The sequence below is a fragment of the Gavialis gangeticus genome, unplaced genomic scaffold (genome assembly GCF_001723915.1).
Source record: "Gavialis gangeticus isolate Ggan-Ray unplaced genomic scaffold, GavGan_comp1, whole genome shotgun sequence".
Classification (NCBI taxonomy): domain Eukaryota; kingdom Metazoa; phylum Chordata; order Crocodylia; family Gavialidae; genus Gavialis; species Gavialis gangeticus.
Window position 1 is genome coordinate 1,666,214 of NW_017729003.1, and position 12,311 is coordinate 1,678,524.

A 12,311-nucleotide genomic window follows, 5' to 3' on the forward strand; every position below is an offset into this window, starting at 1 on the left:
GCTCCTGAGAGGCGCTCTAATTAAAATGCCTTCCCCTCCCACCCCCAGAGCACATGTAAAGACACCATTTGGGGCCAACTCATGACTGTTAAACTTTTGGAGTTAGGAATATTGGGACTGTGAAGTTTGGAGGTGGGAGGGCCTGCCTCGGGGGAGGTCTGATGGAAACATTACACATTAGATCCTATTCCACCTACTAGTCACTTAAGTGTATTTAGGCAGGCACCCAAGTCAGTGCCAATGTACCTATTTTTGTAATGTGCCTATGCTTATGTGCCTATTTATGTAACCTATATAACATTGCAACAACATGCTTATTCTAGACTACCATCTTTGCCTGAAGACTAAGTCACAGAAATCACTGAGGAGGTGGATGCATCTACCTTATACTACTCATCTTTTTCATTAACTGTTTTTCAGGGACTTGAGCATAGGAATAGGATTTTGCTATTTATTTGATTAGTTGTACTGCTATGAACATCTGCCTAGCTTCCAACATAGGAAAAATCTATGACCCACAGGCAAATGTTATCTTTGTTTAACAATCACCGAGGCGAGACATTTGCCCTGGATACTTGAGAGGGCATTAGACGGTGAGCACAGTATCAGAGGGTGAGGGCAGCCCCAACATAATGGAAACTTTTTGGCATAAGAATAGTATGTGGCTACCTAGAAATTTTCCATGTTATCAATTGTATTATCATGAATGACCTTGAATACTCCTTTGAGTGTCAGCTGCATTCTTATTGCTCAGTGAAGGCCTATCACCTTAAATAATTTCTTAGGTTTGAGTTTAGTTTTTAGATTTCATCCCCTGGAATTTATAAAGAAAATCTCATTGCTGTCTGATGTTATCATCTAGTCATTTGTGAGAAAAAACTGAACCTCAGCATCTTGGTTTTCCAAGAAATCTTAAGGATTATTTTTAAGGAAAAAGAAACATTGAAGTTGGTGCTTCTCTTGATTTAAAAAGAAATAAAAGCAGGAAGTAAGTAAGGTTAAATGAGGTAGATCTGAAAATCAATGCATTTAAATTAAGTAGAATAGATCTGTCAGAATTTTTTTTTCTGATGGAGAAAAGTTTAGAATCTCCTTCATTCTTCAAAAATTGTTTCAGGGTATTTTAGTGTATTCTCAATTTTTCCTCCATGTAAGTAAGTCTTTGCCTGGTATTAGAAATCTGTAATGTCAATAGAATACTGAAATCTTCCTTACCTTTAGATTTCATTAGTTTCATTGACAGACTGAGGAACGCAGAAACAAAGCTAATCATAATGCTGTCTATCACAAACAGTGAAAGCCAGCATTAATATAGCTTATTCATTGGAGTGGGTAGAACACAGAATTTATAGTAAAATAGAAAAAAAAATAATGTCTGCTTATTTTAAAGAATAAGTTCCCTAACCTTCTGTCTACTCTTAGGCAAGATCAATGGTAACAAGATATAGCTCCTGATCAGACCTGTCCCAGGGCTGGCAGTTCTAGCAAGCTACTAATAATAGCATCATTAAATGTCACCTTCTCTGAACATCTTCCACACTGCTCCAAAATGAACCTACTGGTATAGTACACATGACTAAGGGCCTTGGGTAGAATTTTGTTTGAAGACTTGATTAGATTAAACTTAGTTATTGTAACTTAATTGTGTAGTCAGCAACTTTTCCCTTCCAAATTCACATTTTGGCTACAGAAATATGCCACATTCTTCTAAGTAAATATTTAAGATGTGTTCTCCTTTAGCTTGTCAATGCCACTCTTTCTTGTCCTCTTGAAAAGAATTGAGACTTCCAAAAGGATGTTCTCAGAATATTTTTCACTGAATAGGAGCTGATTTAGATTGTCTACTCAGCTAACTGGTGCTGGGACCTTTTCCTCCTGACCTGTAGGTACCCTATATCCCATATTGCTATCTTCTAGCTGATCATGTTGTTTGTTACCTTGAATTTTCTTGTTTTGCCAGATGCATGCCCTGTGCAGCCCCACCCTTCGCCCAACACTTCCAATTGAAATTATGTAAGAGAAAACATTTCTCCTTTGTTTTATACTCCACAGACCATTTTTGTCAGGCAATGGATTCTGCACTTGCCTGGGAACTTGAGCTTCAGCCCAGATGGGGGCTGTGTATAGAACCCAAAAACCCAAATTCTGAGTCCCTTTTTGGCCTGGATCAGCTTTCACTTTATAAGTCATGAGTTGCCTCTCTGTGTTACATGTACCTCCATATCACAGCTTAATATATTAATGTAACAAGGACACAGGGATATGGTGCTTTTTAAATAGAAGGCTAATGTATGACTGGTTTGGGATAGGATGAGGTTACTCTCAATTGTTTTGTAACTTGGTAACTTTCTGACATCGTGACTTTCTCTTTGTTGATATTGTCATCAATGTACTTCCATTTCACTTTCTGGCAGTACATGAATAAAAATATTCATATATATAGTAATATATCATCCAAATATTTTCCTTTGTCACATTCAACAAATGCTTAGCTACATAAGTCCCTTATTGAGCATAACGTCCATCTGAGTCTTCAGTTCGCTGCTCTGCTAGCACTTTCCCATTGTTACTTCCTCCTGGAAAGGGCTAGGTCTAAGCTCATGGTAAATATGTTGAGTGTACCTGTCATGTCTGTGCCTGTAGTTGGTGCCTGAGGCAATTCAGGAAATTCTCCAATATGCTGGTGCCCTGATGGTAAATCACTGAGCAGACCAAGACACTTTAAGAATGAGGTCTGGAAGGTTTCATTACTCCCCCAAATGTTGAGGTTTCTGGGTTCCTGCATTAGGGGAGCCTTGACTGTCCACTGCAGCCAACTGGGCACTGTCTGATTAACAAGGACGGGTAGGGACCAATGGGATCTTTTCCAACTGGTGACTTGGGATGATGGTAAAATTCCCAGCCCTCTCTCCCTCAGATACTGTGACTAAGGGCCTTATTACACCTTACGCTGAAAGCCTCACAAACATTAATTGGCTTAGTGTTGTTTGGCTCAGTGGTGCAGGTGCACTTTAAGGTGAAAAACCACCTCTAACTCTCCCTCATCTGCACAGCTGTGCCTTCTCACTAGAGGCCTGGGGAGCAGGGTCAGGACAAGGAGCTAGGGGCAGGACTGACCTGCTGCTCTCGCTGGGGAGAGTGGTCTGAGGAGTGGCAAGAGGCACTGAAGCTGCCAGGTGCTCTGGGGCTGCAGCGCTTGCTCTGCCCAATGTGCCTGGAGGGGTGGGGCTGTGTCCTGGCACTTCTACTTGCCCTGACTCAGGAGAGGCCACTGCATCCTGGGATGCTGCAGGACTTCAATCTGGGCAAAATAGCTGTGGAAAGTGGCCACACTTAAGGGAAGAGGATCAAAATTAGGTGGATTAGAGATAATCCTGCCCTGGAATGGCTTAATTTTAAGACTAATAATGACTGCTTAAAGCCACTTAAAAGGTATTAATGTGTAGCCAATCCAGGGGTTACAACCTCCAGAAGCTGCCTAAAATTACCATGTAACAAGGCCCTAAGAATGTCATACCTAAGTAGCTGGCACCCCCTGACTGTGATGCAACTTCTAGTAAATCAGGAACTGTGATCAGTTTACATCTTGCCAATATTTGCCTAGCAATTTAGGCAGAGGTCCAGGGAAGGAGACACTGGTATGTTGCTGCACTGATACCAGGGGGTGGGGGGAGGGCTGACAAATGTTGTCCTCTTTGAAGGCACCGTATCTACTATATTGGGAGGGGGAGGGTTGTTTTGCTTGAGTTTTCTTAAGACCTATACAAAAACACCAACCCATTATTGGGCCTGAATCCTTACATCCCTTCTGCAATCAGTCCTATTATCTGATACTCACTGTAACTAATGATAAGCAGCACCACCCATTCTATTCAGTTGAAACAGCTGCTGGTGAAAAGCTTTTAAACATGTTGCATCAAATACATTAACATCCTGATGTTACCTTTAGCCAACGATACTTTTACTATGTGTCAGCAATGAAATTTCCATTTGGTGTAATGTTACTTAAGACAGTCAACACAGCAGTAGAAAGAAGAACAATTGTACAGAAATCTGAACTTCTGTAAATACATTTTCAGTAAACAGCAGCTTTTCAGTTGTTAGCGAACAAGTTTGTACTTAGAGAACCAAGCTTTGTCCTGGTCTAAAGGAATGCAGCTCCACTGGCTTCCAGGAGGTTTCACTTATTTTTACCATCAGAGAATTTGGCCCTTTAACTTTTCCATAAATGCAATTTCAATTGTCCTCTGTGCTAGCAGTTCCAGCCAAGTGTTTGTATTTACCTCATCTGGCCTCTTTCTGGTGTGTTGCTTGCCAGTAACTGACATGTTAAACGTATTTTCTTTTTTTAGACAGTGCCTGAAGAGTATTTTGCCAAACAAATAAAATTCATGGTCCTCACAATGAGGATTTTATTATTCAGTTGAAGAAATCATTCAACTGTGGTTAAAATAGGAGGAAAGAAGAGAAATGCCTGCGATTACAAATTATGGTTTTACTTAGATTCATTATGTGAATGCCTTAGTGGTGTTGCAATATGTTCCTTTAAAAATACTTGCATGGAATGTTATTAAATCTAACCCCGTAATCTCATCCAGACCTACATTAACATTCTCAAAGGAGCGGTGCACCTGCCAGCACCTGGACTACCACATGAAAATCACTTTTTGCAATAATTTTTTTAGTTGAGTTTTGCAGAGTTAAAAAATTCAGGTGGTGCATCCACACATGCAGGCATGTGCGCTTGCAGCCGCTCAAATAGGAGCAGCACAAATTTGAACCTGGGATTTTTGCCTCAGTACACATGCCCAGACATGCACTTTGGTGTGGGGCAAGTTGTGCCACTTGGGGCAAAATAACCCTGGCCAGCTGCACCTGAATCTGCAGTCAGGGGGAGCTAGAGCCCGAGGCCAGCACTGTGCTGGCATCAGCAGTATAAAAAGCAGCCCTGGCCAGCAACTCAGGGCTACTTGCTCTCAGGAGTTTCTGGGGCCTGGCCAATTGGTATCTGGGGACACTAGCCCCTTGTGCCAGCTGGACTGCTGAAGCAGCCCTAACCTAGAGTTCCCTGTACCCTCTATTCACTGCAGCAGTCTGGCAGTGGGGGCTGTTGCTTGGTTATGACCTGCTGCCAACTGCAAAAGCATGTGGCCCCAAGGCTGCAAGCTGGCCAGACCCGGGTGGGGACTGCATGGCTGCAGCAGAGGCATCTGCACCTCTGGCTGTGGCTGCACATTTTGCCTTTGTGCAGCACTACTGCCATGTATGCTGCCACCCTGCCATCTGGGCAGTTATTGCCCAGAAGATGTTCCCTGTGTGGTGGCCTGCTTTGAACTGTCAAAGCATATCCTCCTGGCCACCTCCAGCTGGATCCGGGGTACCAGCCCTGAGCAGGTTCCTCTGCCTCAGTCCTGCCACCTGTCCTATTAGCCAGAATCCTGGTGTTCCCTATTTAAAAACTGCAAAATCTCTGATAAAAGTTCCCAAATTCAGTCTTTAAAGTACCCCAAAAATCCATGCTCTTCCACAATTAAAACAATGGACAGAGACAGAGACGGAGACCAGTTGGGCAATGTTTTATTGATATATTTACAAGTTAAAGCCATTTGGAAGCCTACCAGTGTCTCTATCATCATAATAAAATAAATTACAAATATCTTTATGTTTTGATGTTTGCTTTTGGTTTTCTTATCATAAAACAGTTAGAGCTCCCCCGACCCCTTCACTAACTAGAATGTGGGGACAGCTGCCCCAGCAGCCACAGTTCCTGCCAGCAGGTCTCATCCTGTATGGCAGCTGGGCATGCAGGGTTTGTGATGAAGGGATGTAGGGTTTGCAGGAGGGGGGTGGGAAGGGGTGTGGTGGGGGTGTGTGGAGGGATGTGGGGGGCATGGGATGTGTGGGTAGGTGTTGGGGATTGTGGGGGGAACTGTGGGTGTGGGAGGCTGCTCAGGAGAGGTGGGTCCCCTGCCCTCCCACAGTACACAGCCCCCACACAGCGCATGGACTGCCCCCCCCATATAGCCACTGCCCTACCTGCAGGGCTCCAGCCCCCCTGCAAGGCCCACATGCCCCGGCACAGGGCCCCAGCCCGCTGCATGGACCACATCCCCCCACAGTCCCAGCCCATCCCCCCACATGGCCCACATGCTCCCCCCACATGTCCCCAGTCCCCCCTGCATGGCCCACAGCTCATCTGCAGCAGCAGTGTCCATCGGGGCACTTGGAGCCTCCTAGCACAGCCCCCCCATGTGGTGCAGGGAAGTGTGACTTGGCCTCACCTGCCTGGCACCCAGCGCTGCCTCTGCCATATCACATGGGCCCCACCCAGTTTGGCACAGCACTGTGCATTTTTGGGCAGCTCCAGGCCCCTTGGGCTGTTACCCAGGGCCTGGTGCCACTTGCAGAGACTGCCTGTCATGCTGGGTTGGGTCTTGTATGCACAGGCCCTATGCACCATTGAGCTGGGCCACTTCCATGCACATAGGACCTGGCTCAGCACAACAGGAGGTCCCCGTGGGTGGTGCTTGGCCCTGGGTGACAGCCTGAATAGTCCATTGCAGCCCGAAAGCACACGGTGCTGTGCCGAACTGAGCTGGGCCTGCATGATGTTTTGCAGAGGCTGAGCTGCCCTGTGCCACTTGGAGGGGCTGTGCCAGGAGGCCCTGAGTGCCCTGATGGCTGCTGTTGCTGTGGGTGAGCTGTGGGCTGTGCAGGGGGGTTGGGGCCATATGGGGAGGGGCATGTGGGCCCTGTGGGGGGCAAGTGGGGGGCCCACCCTTCCTGGGCTGCCCCCTTACAGTCCCCTGCACCCTTACAGCCCCTCCCCAGCCTCTCCCACCCCCTACTTACCTGGAATGGAGTACTGGTCCAGGTCACTGCAGCCTGCATCGCTGTTTGCCCTGCATGGGCATACAGCATGCTGAAGCATCAGGGCAAGGGGCAGGCAGATACCTGGTATCAGGTATCAAACCTCCCCTCCCCTGCTTTTTTCTGGGTGGGTTTTTTTTTTGTTACCTGGATATCCAGATATCAAATTTTGAGCCCACACTGCCAATATGTTCCTAGAGTGCCTCTTGCTTTAAGACGCAGCAAGAGGCACATGCAGGCTCAGCTGGACGTGCTGGTACCAGGGAGTCTGGTATCCCAAATTCTATATGCTTCTTGACTAAAACTTCCTCCCCTATTCCTGTTATGATTCAGGTGCATTATTTTCCATAACAATCACAACTTCCTACTTTTAATGGCATTTATAAATTTTCCTTTACATATTTTAGTAACAGAAGTTACATGTGTGTCTCAAACCAGATCTTTATTTAAAGCTTGAATTTGGATCTTTGTGACATTCCATGAAGACAAAATGCAGCGAGCTATTGAGAAATAGTTGTTTTAGTAATTGTTCAGGGCTGGCCAGCTTTCAAACAAATGCTGTTATCTGAACCACTAGATTGACCTTGCCTGTACAAAGCAATTTAGTACTCTCTGCTCTGATGGACTGCAGTTGAGCAGAAGACACAAGATTGCTCTGAAAATGCTTTAGTTCTCTAATTGTAGGTTGCCTATGCCATGTCCATTGTAGCTCAGTCTAAAGAAGAAAATCCAGTCAAATATTTTTGAGATTTGCAAGTTGTATTTGGCTTGCTCTTAGTATGAATTCTAGGCTTGGTTTCCACACATGGACCTACCTTGGTTTCAATCATCTTCTACCTGTTTTATTTGTGGTTAGAAGTTGGATGGTTACAAGAGTTTGGTCCTTAATACTGCCTTTTTCTGAGTCTTAAGGGATACAGAATTGTTAAATACATCTATTCCTACTTTTTCTTTCTTCCAGTAGGTGGCAGAGATAATGTTTAATTTTAGTGAGTCCTTATATGAGAGAAAAATAAAGTCCTCTTGATCTTTAGCTTAAAGATGCAACTCAGTTCTATTTTTTTACATAGTTATTGTATGCAGCATGACTCAGTATACAGCAGAAAGAGAATACTATCAGACTGTTTCAATGTATCAAAGCAATATGCATTTATTAAATCTTGGCATGTATAAAAGGCTTGCTGACTGTTTGAGACCTGCATTCTATAATGATCTCAACAGAACCTGAACTGTATTCTTACCACCAATACAGAGAATGCCCTTTCTAGATAAAACTCAGGGCAACCAACAAAAAAGACTGAAACTTTCGTATTAGTTTGAAAGTTTTAATAGTACTTCAAAATACACGTAATGCCATTTGATTAACCAAGAATTATTAGCTTGCTGTACAATATTTAATCCAATTCAAAATTTCCCTGAATTAATGATTGAGATGCCAATTTTACTTCATTTTTTTCAAAACAAATTATTTCTTTTCCAGTTAATGGATCATGTGATTTTACTACACTTCACAGTGTTAGAACTCTATACAAATATTGTACTAAAAGTACAAAAATAAGTGCTTTATGCACACAAGTTTTAATACTGTTCCTGTCTCTCTGCTTTGGCACCTTTTCTAACTTACCGTATATAAATAGCTGGAAAAAAGCCATATATAGTTACTTACACAAAAGTGGGAAACATTTTCTACCAACAACAGTCTTTTTCACAATAGGTGTGGATACATTATTCATTGGCAGTCTTCACTAGGGTATCATTACCAAAAATGACTTAAAATGGATAGGTATAAGAGAAAATTGAGCTAAAACACCAATAATACTATTAATTATTTAAACCTTTGAATACAATGGCTTTGGTTTAAATGGTTTCCTGTCATGCTCTGCTAGCATAAGAGTGCAGCGTGGCATTTGCAGAGGAAAATACATTTTCTTTCTTCCTTTTTTTAAACATCTTAACAAGACAGTGTATAGATAGAAGTAAGCCTCATTAGTTGTAGCAGTTACAGAAGTACAGAACTTTATCAAATATGACCAGAACTTTTACTCTTTCTCCCGAAAAACACCTCATGAGATCAGTGAGATGTTTGCTTGATTAAGAAGAGGAAGAAATATAGCTAGTTCATTTCAGTGGTCCTGACATATTAATAAGCTTTTGACAATACAACAACTGTATTACTGTTACATTCTTATGAACAGGGAACACCAAAGACTTGGTGTTTAGTGTGATTTCTTTACTATTATTTAGTTTTTCAAAGTCCAAAGAGGACACTGTCAAAGTGGGTAATCCCAAATGATTCCCTTTTACATTACTTGTGTACATCAGCAATACTCCCCATGAAGGCACTAAGAATCTATACAAACATTAATAAAGTTAACTCCTGAAGGATGAGAAAGTGCAAGGCATCTATTACAGAAAAAGAAACTAAAGCATAAGCATACTAAGGCATCTCTCTTTGTAGATCTGGGCCTAAGTGACTTGTCAAAGGAAGTCTGTGTCAGGACAGGGTTTCTGTCACTGAATCCTATGCTATAGCTGTAAAACTATCATTATTCCTACAAATTTGCAAAGCCTGTGGACCTGGCTGTCCTTTCATGCTTGTCTATATCAAGAGTAAAACTAATGAACTGACTGGATTTATATTGGTGTAAAGATGGTGCAAGTGAAAATAGAATCTGGCCTTTTAACTTTTCAAAATGCTTAAAAGAACCTAACAAAGTCCAAGCTGGAGAATGAGCAAGCATAAGCAATCTTATGATGTGAAATCGGGGCATGAATTTGATAGGAGCCTCTTAAGGGCACTAAATATCTATTGAAACTGTAGCACACCTAGTATTAAACAAAGTGTTCACGCTAAAGCTTCCAACGGAGAACAGGAAACCATGAACACAGAAGAAAAAGTGAGGATTTTAAAAACAATTAGAAAGGCCTGGAGAGTGTCTAGTAAGCGTTGTATATAAATTTCAGATAGTACATAGATATATGCCAGAATATTAAAAGTCAGCCCTGTCTCTCTACCAAAACTGCAAAACACTTTAAGAATAATAGTAGTTTAACAATACCAGAAACTGTGGTATGCAACTTATACATTTGTTTCATTACTACTAAAATCAAGTCAACTAGAATATTAAAAGAAAACAACACTAGTGTTACTAGTAAACAGTATTTCAGAGACTAATGTGCTTTGCATTTTTAAAAGACCTACTTAGAACAGGAAAACAACTGACACAGTGTCCTATTATTTCACAGAGAACCCTTTAAACATTTTGGACCTGATCTGTTTCTCACTAAAGTTAAACAGTGTAGGGAGAACTAGGTAATTTCTTAGAATTGAGCTTATGTTTTATGTGACCTGTGAGTCAGAAGGAGGAGAGCAAGGAATGTGCTTATTTTGCCTTTGATGCAGAAGATGAGAATCTAAAATTTTAAAGTATTTGAGATCTTTAAGAAATGATTGATGAATATAATATGAAAACATGATGGTCTAAGAATCTCCTTGTAATAATTGCTTATATTCACAGATACAAATAAAAAAATATTACCTTGTATGCTTTGTACTATTATATTATCTAGGAGAAACCTTAACTATATTTATCCAATATTCACAACATATTGGCACTAATAAGAGTGTGGAATTATCTAAAATAACATAAACTTTTTGCACTTACTATCTCTTTTTGACAGTACTAGTTCTTAGTTGCTTGTTACTTCTAATTGTGCAAGAAAATATATGTATGTATACTCTTGATTTCATATAGAAAATTTAGGAAGCCAGAAGCTTAGGTTAGGATTTTTTTTATTTTGCTTTCTGGATATATGAACTACAGAAAATTGCAGCACTATTCAGGAGAATGCTGTTAAGATGAGGTCAGTTTTCATCAGAGAGCCTTCACAGGCATTACATGATGTCTCTAAAACTCTAAAAACAAGTTTGTATTGCACTGTGTGATTGCCACTGTCAGCACTTTAATAACTATGTCATTTCTGGTGCTTGGTTGTTCATTGTATGAACAATCTACAGTACTGATTTTTCCAGTTTATTCTGAGTATTGCAAACTGCTAATCGTGATTAGGTGAAACTTCTGTAATTTTGCATATGCCACTGTTAGCTTGTGTATTATTTATCAGAGCTGGATCTAAATCAAAACTTCGAATCCAAATATCTCTGAATTTTGGGAAGTTAGGATTTAAATCTGGTGCTTCAGCCTTGTTTCAAGGTGACAGATTATAGAACTGAAGATCAATATGTTTACATATTTACAGTATTAAAAGTGCAAAGTCTGGCAGTCAACGGACTCCACTGAACTTCTCTCCTAAGAAATTTGACAATTTTCCCATTGTACTGAGTGCACAATTAGATAACTAGCATGGTTTTGCATATTATAGAGATACAATGGGATACAAGCTGGAGGTCTGTTCAAAGTGCAAGCCTCCTGGGATCTCTTTTTAAAGAAACCAGCCATGTGGGTCTTTTCAGAGTTGTGACTTAGGCTTTTAGTCCACATTCTGGTATGATTAACAGATACTTGTCTCACGTGTGCATTGCCCAGGATACCAGGATCATTGGATAAGAAGTAAAATAAGTTATTTTGTTTAGGTTTTTGCATATTTCTATGGAGACTATGTGGTGAGAGATAAAATATCAATAACTGCCTATGTACCCACTACTATAAAAATTCGCTCTGAAGCACGCACTCACTTGAACGCTGGCTTGTAAGTTAATTTATGAACACTGTCTTTTGCTGTCAGTATTTACTGGCTTTTGATATGGGCAGAATTTAAAAAAAATTAAGTGATAAAAGCTCATTTAGACTACTTAACTGAATACTTATTTTGTAAGATGGCCTCATATGCAATTTTCAAAGGGGGGGAGGTTATAGGTATGTGAAGGATCTCTATGCAAAAATGGGTGACTTAACATTCTACATGTTGTTGGTTTGGCCAAAGATATAGTGGTATTTTCCAGTTTGGTGGACTTCATCAAGGCATATATAACTGATTAGATTCAGAGCAATGAACAGGCAGAAAATCAGCACTCTGTTGGTTGAAGAATGTGAATTGCCACATTGGACAAGACAAAAATCCCTCACTCTAAATGCACAGAAGAAGAAGAAAGGCAGAAAGAAACTCAGGTGGCTAGTATAATGAGAACTGAACAGCTATACACTGGGGATACAAAGAGGATGACAAACCTGGGTATAGGGGTATTGTAGGGTACTTTGTTATAGGGAGGAAGGAAACTTTTGTTGTGGAGGAGTAAGGGGGCTCCTGTAGGGCTGTGCAAAGCTTCGATCTCTGATTTGATTCAGAGGAGATTTGGCCCAGTTCAGCAGCCAAATCTCTGAATCTGAATCAAACCAGGAGACCCATTAATCTCTCCGAATCAACTCAGAAGCCTCTGATTTGATTCAGAGAGATTTGATGATTCGGACATAGACACAGCT